The following is a 12,600-nucleotide window of genomic DNA, read 5'->3' on the forward strand; positions in this document are numbered from 1 at the left end:
ATAAAGAATTTAACGTTAACTAATTGGTAACTTCTAAGTACCTACCTATTCGTCGGAAGAATCTACATTCGAAACCGGTAGTTCCTTTACATCTTTCTATAGACAAATCTCTTGGACCTCATTTAACTGAAGTACTTAATATTTGGAACGATTTCAATATTTTTTTATATATACTTAGGTCCTTTGATGGTTTAGATTGAATCTCGGTAGGTGCTGCAACCGGGAAGTAAATGAAATTGTTATTCCACAAAGACAAATACGGTGCATGCAAAGTTTAATATAATATTGTAAAATGACAATTCACTATTCGATCTAGATTTTGATATGACGATTTCTTGACACTTCGAAGCATGAAAGTAGAACAGACTCACGTTCCCGCCATGGATATGCTTTCTTGGTTATTTATCCTTCAATATTAGATAAGAAAATCAATAGCTAAAGTAAATCGCAGGGCCTGTAACATATTTTGATCAATCCAATACAGACAACTTGTGCAACTTCAACTTCGTAGGATAACCAAGGGATTTTAATATATATAGGTTGCGAGATTTGACCAAAGTAAACAAACTGTATTCTAGTCATTAATTTGTCATTAATGATATATAGTATTCCTATATCAGTCGAATTGTATTAGTCACCGTATTAAGAGGACAAAAAGAGTAGACACTTATTTAGTTTGCTTACATTCTTAGACATATCTTTCTGGATTTGTTCAGAATAAAATATTTTCACATGCGCGACATTGACTTTAATAGAAAATTAGCTTCATACTGTATTGTACAATATGTAGTGAAAATATTACACAGGTTACCTTTTTTTTCAATTTGGTCACTCTATCGCAAGATATAAATAAACACTGTTAAGTTTTATCTTAATCTAAGTGGTTCATATACACACACATAGCAAAACTAAGAACAATAACACTGCTCACTGAACTGTTTACATTTTAAAAGCGGGATAGTTATTCTGTTAGACGAAGCTCGAAATTCACCGAACAACGAACGTGAAATACGACTGATGAATTGCGACATTACTATAATAAATTATTATTAATTAAATATACGACGAAACCATTTATCTTTAGCTCTTCCCGTTGCCGTAATTCTGTGCCTAAAATGTAACACACACATACAAGTACCTTCATAATTTAATATGTATTTGACTCTATCTAGCGTCGAATAAACTTCGATTTTCATATTATCTTGACACCCATAGTCCTATAACAAGACCCAGTAACATGTTGCAACATAGTTTTAATAAAAATCAGTAATCGCTTTTGCATTGTCTAGTGCACCCACGCTGGCTCCAGATAAATTATTAATACTGAATTTGTAATGACGTATAGATTAAAAATATTATAGATAGTGTATACTTTGTTTATGATGCCTACACTACACACACACATCTATATAAATATACATATTCAAAAGACCGATGAGTGAATCGGACCTGATGATTAGAAATCATCACCGATCCTAGACTTTGAATAAGAAATAACCCTTGCCTTGTCTATAAGATTTCAATACTCCGCTAAAGTATAGAAACTCGTCTTTTAAGTAAGAACTCATAATGGAGGTGGGGCCAACGTAGATGGTTAATAAAGCCTCGTTATGCCAACGCAGAAAGTTGTAATTTTTCGGAGGCACATTATTCAATGAAGTGAATAAATAAAGAGATCTATTTTAAAATCGTGGATATAATTTTAGAGTTCAATTTGAGGAACTGTTAAATATTTCAGTTAAAATAATATAATATCTATTAAATACATTGAGATCGTCAGAAATGTTAACGAATTTAATTCAGTACATACCGCAAACGATGGGATATTAATTTTTTTTTTGGTTTATATCAACTAATAAGTGGACAAGACAAATCCTAGCCGGGCATAAAACTATAGTATTACATCCAAAATTATCATAGATCTTACATCTTTATCTAACATGAGCATTATTTAGAAGAAATATTGTGAGAGAAGAAGACGAAGCTATAAATGTCATTACACTTATAAATAATGGTCTAGCCTCGAAGTATTCCTAACCTATATTACTCTTTGTCGACGTCTGGTCTCAACTGTTTCGGTGAGTTGTATTATGCACTTAGTCATACCATAACAATGGTTGTACAGTGTACGAAACTGAACATCAAGTTTACCATTCAAATTTGACTGCTATCTTAATAACAATAAAGATCAAAGGATTCATGTTGTAGGTTGTACGCATCTCGTTCGGTGGTATCGACGCCGTTTCTACATTTGCATAATTCGACACGAATAGGAGTCTTGTATAATAAATATGTGCTAAGATTCATTCAAGAATAAATATAGTTTAATAAGCTATTAGTCTTGTAAATTTCATTTTACAAGTATGCTAACAAACGATCTTGTGATATCGTGTCATTCCATTTGTCTCCTTCAAATTTAACTCGATCATATAAATAATGGATCAACATCACATGCATTACTCTGATCCAAATGTAAGTAGCTAAGGCTCGGAAATCGAACCCGGGGCCTCGGAGTGGCGTACCCATGAAAACCGGTGTGCACACTACTCGACCACGGAGGTAGTCATCTCTTACAATATGAATTCATGATGATTCAAAGATATATTGAAAAATCGTTTGATTTTTAGCTATCATCACTGTTAAGGTTTTTTTTTAAATCTTTTAACCTCTTGATTGCGTAAAAGTAATACGGGATGTGATAGAAAAGTGAGTGGTTTCTATCCAAAACTTACACTAGTACATCAATACTCTCTTAGTGTTCTCAGCAAGGCAAGAAGGTCACGTGGGCTCACCGCCTAAAACTGTAGAAGGCGCTAATTCGTCCTCTGGATCGGTGCTCTCCCGTACCAGCTTCTTTCATTTACATAATACATACATATAACATTAAAAAAAAAACTCATAGTAAATACTATGGTTAAATTGGCTCCAAATCTATATTGCTGTTTTATTATATTTAATTGTACATTACATTTTTCTTAATATTTATTTGTTTAATTAAAAGTTCATTAGTTTTCTATGTTGTCTTGGGTCTGGGTGTTTGTGGTACCGTCGTTACTTCTGATTTCCATAACACAAGTGCTTTAGCTACTTACATTGGGATCAGAGTAATGTATGTGATGTTGTCCAATTTTTATTTATTATTTATTTATTAATATATCGAATCATGTCTTATTCTGGTCGAAATTCAGTCCAGGCTAATCTTTTTTTTTTACTGCGCAGTGGATATTATACGTGTATCACAAAAATGTACGCAAACCTGATTGCAATCCTTATTGTCTTACTATTATCCAAGAAGACTGTGAAATGATTTAGAAGCGTGACGCAGCCAATCACCAAACTATTCGAAATTTGAAAATTTATTCAAATAAATCTACAATTAGATTTTAAATGAACATGGTTATTATTATTACTAACAGTAATTAAAACGGGATATTTACCATGTTTTTTATTTTTATTTGGTGGAGCTCGATATTTCGACATTATCTACGAATGTCTTGTTCACGAGATTCGTTCGTAGATTCGTTCATTCGTCGAAACCTAGACTGATCAACATAAAACAATATAATAATTACTAATCTTATATAATACAAAAAAGAAAATAAATTTTAAGAAATAAAATGATTGAAATCTCATTGTATTTAAGATGAACGTTCTGATCAAATCATAACTTCTCAATGACAGTCCCGATCTCTGGATTTTATCTAGTACCCGTTAAGTTGAAGTAATAAATAATTATATTTTTTTTTTCGTATTAAAGCTACACATCGCCTGTATTTATGGGGCTCGTAGGTAACAAATCATCGCATTTGTACTTTTGACCGTATTTGAAACCGACGAAGTGTTAAGATTTATGCCACTGTTTAAATTCTAGCGGAACAAGGAATAATATAATTTGGAATTGGCTGTATTCATTTCTTTCTTTGCGCGTAGGTTTTACGTTTTGATGAACGTACTTTGTGTCGCTACTGTTAGTTATAACTTATTTTCTTAACAGCAATTATTCGTCTCATAAATTCGTGGGACATAATTTACGATTTTAAATATTTCCCGTAAAATAAATAAGTTACCCACTCCATTTATATTATTTTTTTATTTGTCGAAGTTTGCTTATATCTGCCTTAAAACGTTCTTTATCGTAATAACAGCTTAAATACTCTTTGCCAGCATCAAAGTCGCATCTAGTTGCTCTTTTTCTTAAGTGCACTCAATAAACGTCAAAATATTTTTACCCCTCGTCGTTTACGGGTTAACTGGGGTGGCGAGTATTTTGTAGGGCAATTGTTAGATAATTTTATTTATGAAGCGTGAGCTACTTCATAAAACCAAGATAATACACCGAGTACTAACAAACAACTGTCCTATAAATATTATTAAAATCAATACTATTCTATTGTAAACCTTACATCGTTGTAATACAGCTGGGTAACATTTTCGGAAATAGTAAATTTTAAGTGGTTTTAAAATCCAAGTCTATAAATGATTTTAGAAACAGAATTGTAACAATTCGGTTATTTAGAAAGTCGTTACTTCAATGAGGCGCGACAAATCTGTACTATAATTCGATCTGCCTCTTAAATTACTATTAAATAGATAATCCTGACTTTTATGGGACCTTGATCGTTGAGTAATATTTATTGGTATCGAGTGAGAAATACAGTAATCGACACAACACAGGAAATGTATCGTAATATACTCTAATTGATAACTCCGATTGAATAGCCGAGCGTTTCACTGGAATATTTTTAAGCTATTACTTTTAAATACTGAACATAAACTATTTATTATCTTTATATAATAAGTTTGGAAGAGCATTCATTAAACAATTAAAAATCAAATTAACTAACACTGATTCGATTGAGGCGTTCCATTTTATACAGATCTTTATGCGTGTATTTTAATATTCGACTTCATATATATATAACACAATATATTTTCCAGTTTTGTTTTATTTTAAATCAAAAAATTTGGATCAAATATATTTGTCTCTACATGACAGGATTCCCAATGGACCTTCTACTGGCCGACCTATACCATCTACCTCACACCATCAGCCAATATACTCTGTGATCGGCGAAGGAAACCTCACAGGCACAGAATGCACAATTTGTTACGAAAATTGAATAGACAGCGTGCTATATACGTGTGGTCATATGTGTATATGTTACCGCTTGTGCAGTTCAGCAATGGAGGGGGAAGGGTAGCGGTCAATGCCCACTGTGCAGAGCACAAATTAAGGGCGTCATCCGCACTGAGTAAATAATAAATAATCAATTCGTTAATCAGATTTATCAATAATTTCTAAAGTTGTTATATAAAAAAAGTACGGACAACAAGAACGAAACTATTAAAGTTACATATTATTAAATAAAGACATCATATTAAATAGTTTGATATATAAAAAAAATATATAATTGAATATTTTTATCAGTTACATAAATAATAACTTATATAATCAACGATATCTTTCAATGATTTCTTAAATTGCTATTTATATTTCAATTTGTTTTAAGATCATTGAAATAAATAGTTAATTATAAATTACTTTACGTCATACAAGTTCATTAGAATATTACTCTCGTGTGATGTAAATAAATCAGAAGATTTCTTGCGGTATACATAATTACAGTTCAAATGTATTTCTATGAAACGTTATTAAACGTGATGTAGTTGTTTTTAATCTATTTTTTATATTCATTTGTGTGTGACGTATTACATTATTCAATCACAATTGGATAATATATACTAGTACTTGTATTAAGTCAAGTAGAACATCTTATTGTGTGAAGTATATAGGTTAGAAATCTCGTTATACATAATGAAACGAAAAATAAATCTTAAAGAATATGCAATTTTTATTTTAGGCATATTATTTAAAGGACTTGACATCATCAAGGAATTCTCTGTCCGTCAACATTTAGACTATGTAAATATTCGCAGCGGCGAAAGTTTCAAAGATATTTTAACAAGTATTACGTTAACAGTAATACATAAAACTCTTGACACGTTATGAGAATCGAACGAACATTGCGTCTAAGAACAGTTACATTTAAAATATTCTTCGTTTCGTAGCTCCTTGTCTCATCCAGTTTACATAATATACGGAATGAAATAATAAATACGTTACAATTGAACTGAATTATCATTCAAAACAATACGACAATTAACACCCGGCAATAACAATAAAGTACACTGTGAGAGAAATATCGGTACGTCAAAAGATAGAAATCGCGTCGTGTATTACCATATTTCTATACAAATGTACCATTTCGTGGTCTCAGATAGAGTGTTATGACGCTTAGTCATCGAACTAAAACTATGCTAATAAACTCGGTTAGAAGTAAATCATGGTTGGGCCAAGGTTGGGACATGGATCTAGAACGGTTTGACGTTTTAGATGACGTTTTTTTTTTTTAAAGTATTTTAGTATGGCAAACCTGGCAGCTATTTATTTTCATCCTTAGATTTTGTCACTGCGACATTTATAAGTAATTCCTTGCGCCTTCAATTTTATAATATATGATGCCTTATGCCCATGACGGATGTACCGTCATGGGCATAAGGCATCATATATGTCGCTTTTTTTTTTTTAATTAACAGAAGGAAGGTTGAAAAATTTTCAGCCAATACGTTTTCCATTCCAATTTGTTTTACAATGCTCAAAATAAAAAATATTTATATGGATTAAGTTTTATTCGAACCAAGTCCAGACGGAAGTACAGAAAGATTATTATATCAAATGTGTACCATAAATGTTTTTATTGCCTCGTGAAGTTTCTAACTTACGAGACGGCAGATCCAAGGTCCTGGGTACAAATAAAACCTTATTATGTTTTTCCGACAAAGAAATCTCAGTAGCAGACCGGCATTCGGTGGCTTATAGTGCTTAAATCCTTTAAATTACAAAATTTAATTAAACTGCAATGAATGTTAAATAGTTTAAATCTGTATTGTAAAGATAACCTCACATCAAGGAACTCCTCAACGATCACTATATTACTTTATATGAATTTGATGATTTAAATTTGTTAAATTCAATTTCTTCATACATCTTTGTCGTTCGAATATATCCGTATTCAAATAGTACCCTATAGATAAATCACTAGTATGCAGCCAAAGTATAACGCCTACGTATTATATTTCACACTTCACTGCAAATTATATAAAACTGGAACTCAAGATATACTAGCTCAAAATCTCATGTGTTTATGTGACAGGCTGTAAATGAGCCACTGTTGGTAGCTGTAGTGTGTGACCGTCACTTTTGCTAAAATGTAATTTTTCAGGAGAAGCATTTGAAACTTTGACATTCTCGAAGCGTCGCCGTGATTCGCGCCAAAACCATAATGATATTCACGCCATCTTACGGAAACTATGTGTTACGGTTACTGTACCAAGTAGAGGTTGCTTCAGGACACTTATGACGCATTTAACTGTTTTTTTTTTTTATTTTTGCAAAAGCGACGGTGTCACACCGGGGGTGAAATATTGTACCGCCAAACAGCGAGACTTACTTGTGATCCAGTTTAATAGTCAGTGAGCCAGCGTAATTACAAGCACAAGGGACATAATATTGGTTGGCGGCTGATGGTGATGGCTGTATTTATTACAGTGCTAATGTCTATGGGCGGTGGTAACCACTTTCAATCTGGTGATCCATTTGCTCTATATTATAAAAGAAAGTCTATCAATTGAAGGATCACGTAACGTCCATATTAGTGTGATATACAATTGAATGAATGAGCTCCAAGCGAGTATTAATAATTAATAATATTCATTAAAAAGGATTTACATATTAATTTAGAAAACGAGTGAAATAATACAATAGAACATCAAATAAACAATAAAAAACCGGCCAAGTGCGAGTAGGATTCGCGCATGAAGGATTTCGTACCGTCTATAAAAACGGCAAAACCATCATATCTGCTGTATGACACCTCCCTTAATATTGGTTTTATTCAGTTTTTTACTATTTGTTGTTATAGCAGCAAGAGATATACTTCTGTAAAAACTTCAAGTGTCTAACTATCACGATTTATAAGATATAGCCTGCTGATAGACGGACAGACGGACGGACAACGGAGTCATAGTAATATGGTCCGTTTTACCCTTCGGGTACGGAACCCTAAAAATACTTACTATTTATAAAATATAAATTAAAAGAACATCTTATATGTATAATTATTGTTATATATAAATTTAAACGAAACGAAAATTAAACAAGCGTTATTAACTAGTTCGATTCTATATCTACATTACACAACATTGATTAATGTAACATAAACATTAAGCATCCGACACACGGGGTAACCGAGCGTAATACACATGTTCATGTGATAAAAAACACTGCCGATGTCTCGCGGCCGCTAACGAAGTAGCATTGTTGAACCCTGCAGTACTCAGTAACATCTAACCATGAGATGTTGTTTGGTACAAGTTTGGAAAGAAAGTATAAATTAAAATATATCTTATTTTTTTCAATTAGATCGGAGTCGAAACGACTTGACACCAAAAGCAAACTTTACGGGTTAAATTAAATCATGTTTTAGTATTTTTGTGGTGAAGGAATTCATCTTAAATTCTGCTACGTGTGTATCTAAGAAAATTTGGAACAGCGTGTTGTAATGTGAGCATTTGCTCAACAGTGGGATTTACTAGAATTATTTTTCTTATCAATATATCTAGTAGACAATAATGTACTAAACAAAAACGCTACGCGCATGTATTTTGCGCCGTACTAAAACAAATCCGAGCAAAATCGAACTACTGCCAAACAATAGCGCGTCCTCAATACAAAATTGACAAAGGCGAGTAAGAAACGTTGAATTTATAGCCCTCTGTCTCCGAACTATCCGTATAATAATATACTGTGACTAAAATGTTTAAAAACGCCAAGAGAACAGTGTGTTTTGAAAATGAAAGCTTTGAAAATATATATATTTTTATTAAAAACATTTTGATAAATATTCAGCCATTTCTGGCATGTAAGATTGCATTACATGATCACAATTTATATGTAATACAGTAATACAGCCAGTCAATCTCCTACAGCTGGACCAAGGCCTCTTCTCCAATTGAGGAGCAGATTTGAAGTCTATTCCACCACGGTACTCCAATGCAGATCGGTGGATGCACGTGTGGCAGAATGTCTTCGAATATAGACCGTGCAAGTTTCTTTGCGTTGTTTTCCTTTACCACGAGATGAATTATCAATACAAATTTAACATATGAGAAATGTTTTGAGCTTGCCTTGTTTTTTCTACCCTCTGGAACGCTAAAATAAAATATTATATAATTCAAGGTAAGGTAACAGTAAAGTTAGATTAACAATATAATCAAAATTTAAATCTAGCTTAAGTTAGCACTGTAATTAATCTTTTACAAAAATTGAACTGATGCTAACAAATATTTAAAATTAAGCCACCTAGGAGCTTTTAAATTGAAATTTCGTTGCCAATAATAGCTTAATCCTAGGTACAGAAGATTTTATACCAAAAGCTTCCAAGAAGATAATTGCTATCAATTTATTATTTATACACAATAACACTCAGAAATAATGTACCTCTCTATCAGAGCCTTATTATTTAGAATTGTATCATTAGTTTCTGACATTACGCCCCACATACAAATAAACAATTACGATAATAAGTTCTCAGTTACATAGATACATAGTTACACTAAGCGATAGATATCTTTTTCGATAAGTAGTACTAATTCTACCACTATTAGTTTTTTACAACAGCCTGTATATTCTATTAACTTCATATGAATCTTTTACTGCTGTTTTAAGATTATTTGTGAATAAGTCGTGATTGTACTATAGTCAACGTATCTCCTTTGTTAAGATAATCGTATACAGAATGTTCTTTGTCGTACTAAAACTTTATGCAAGACTAAATAAAAATGTTAATATGTGACGTCATTATCAGTCTTAATCGTAAAGTTATTTTATTACTTGATTAAGTAACCTTTATTACCTTATTATTAAACGATTAAATCTCATTCAAGTACAAGTGATCTTAAATTAAATTTTACGTTTCAATTAAATAACGTTATAAAAACAAGCGTTATTATATATAATTTATATATATAATTAGATCTTAGATTTATTTCTTATTATTAATTAAGTAACTAAGGTAAAAATATGTTTAAAATATAACCGTAATGTATTATAAACACACAAGAACGATCTCATGATTTTTTACACAGATGTTAACCCTCTTACAAACACGATAAACATTCGCGTCTTGTATAATTTTATCAGGGACATTATCAAACATATTTATTACAACAAAAACTGATATTGAATCGAATCATCGATAAAAATCGTCACCTGGCTCACTGGGGTCGTTAGTACCCCGTACCCACATATTTTGTGATGAAAACAGATGCTTGTAACAATAGCTTGAATATTCGGTAGGCGGTGACGGATAAACAGTTTGAAATGTGGTCAGATGAAGTAGCTACCGACAGAATAGAGTGGATCTGGTTTTGTTACGACCTAGATCATTGCCTAGGCTAATTCTAAAGATTCATATAATGTTAGTGTTAGTGTTATATCGTTAAATATATGTTGTATGATGATATTAATGCCGCAATTACGGTTCATGTTTTTTTTTTAATTTAATATATTTAAGAAACAATTCGTAAATATCCAACAGATAGTTGTTAATACTGCTGTGCTTGTCTGGTTTGAAATCTTTGGTTGAGATTTACATATTGCATCCATTGAACATCTCGACTCTCATTCTATGTTTTTTTTTTGTTTTCGTGTTATGAAGTGATTCGAAATATAATTTTAATTGTATTATATATAAATAATTATGACTGAAAATAATATAACTTTAAAGAGGTTTAATTTACGTTTTTTTTTTTGAATAAAGATATAAAAATATTTTATGAAATTAGGATTTATTAAAAAAATAAAAAACAAATAAACAAATCTATCTTAAAATATAAAAGCCTTATCCATAGAAACTTTCCTAAACAGTGTTAATCTACAAATTGTGCTATATTATCTGTGAATGACGATAGTAATTTATCTTCGCTGGCCACAAAGCGAACGAAAACATTGTTCAAAATATTGACACGTTTTTGTTCAATCGCATCGGGGTCGAAAGGACCCCCCACTTATCGCTTTATTGTCTCACAACATTGTACATTTGTGGGTTGGTATAAAATAATACTCACAGCGTAACATCGTAATGCCAACGAATTTTATAAAAATGTTTTGCAAATATACTTAATAAAGGACATACAATATTAAGCTCGTATTTTATAATGACTAGATATCGCCCGCGGCTTGCGTTTTAAGGGTTGGTCGTCAATTAGGCACAAATAAGTAGCCTGTGTCTTTTCTTAAAGTTCAAACTTGCTTCATACCAAATTTCAACAAATCAGTGGCTTGAACGTGAAAGATCAATAGATAGACAGACAGAGCGACTCTCACATTTATAATATGTATATAGATAAGTATCAGTCAGTATATATATTCTCTTGAATAAACTACTGTTAAAATATTGTCTACTCGATTCTATAATGCTTCGACATATATACATATTATATTATATGTCATTGTTTTTTGACGAATTTCTTCTTGCTTTCCTTCAATGTGCGGGAGAGATTTTGTCGAAAAGGGACGGAAGTGTGTAACAGGTTGGGAAAGCGCGCTATTAAATTTGACCAATGAAAGCGCGTTGTGCTAGAATTATTATTTCGGTTATTTTCCGAGAGGACATAAATTTAATGTTGCTTATTATCAAAGTGAGATGTCAGTGTCTTTAACACGTGATATTATGACGTTTGTGATAATTGTGACTTTTCTTTTTTTGTGATATTTGTCAATACTTACTTTATTCGAATGCTTAAGTAGTATAATTATAAGTTACCCGAATAATCATTATTGATCTTAATATTTTTAATTGTATATTACTTATTATAAGAAATATACGCGTGATATCGAGATTTATAGTTTTACAAAATATGTCCTGGATTATTACTTATAATTACGCTGTATTAAAATATGAAATATTAAGAAACGACTTGAAAATTGAATTAAATTAATTATTTTGGTATTATTCTAATACTATAGTATAATCAATATTTTAGAGGGAAAGGCTATCTGAATTCTATGAACAAAAAATATATGAAAAAAATAAGCGTGTTATTTAAATAATATAAATCGCTCTAAGCTATAACTTGGGCTAATGCGCAAAAATTGCACATTTGCTCTTAAAATATTTTGAAAGATCGTGTCAAATGATTCCATTATGCGTTATTGTGTTCAATAAAATGCAACTGTCTTTACATACTGTGACACTGTTAAGTGGTAAATATATTACACACCAAAATAGCTCCTAATGCGTTAAACATTAGACAGTTTATCCCGTAGAATTAAATCGTAGAAAAATACAATGATATGACTTCAAAGTGCGCAAATAGAAAACGTATATCTTCAAATCATTAGTCAAGGCACTTAATTCATTGTAGTTCTGCTCTTTGTCAGTGAAATATCGCTCTATATAGAGTATTTTTTTATACTATTAGCTGCATAAAAGATTTTGAAATGTGAATTGCGGTTCGAAATATTTGTCAATGTTTTTT

This window comes from Vanessa tameamea, chromosome 16 (genome assembly GCF_037043105.1).
Source record: "Vanessa tameamea isolate UH-Manoa-2023 chromosome 16, ilVanTame1 primary haplotype, whole genome shotgun sequence".
Lineage (NCBI taxonomy): Eukaryota > Metazoa > Arthropoda > Insecta > Lepidoptera > Nymphalidae > Vanessa > Vanessa tameamea.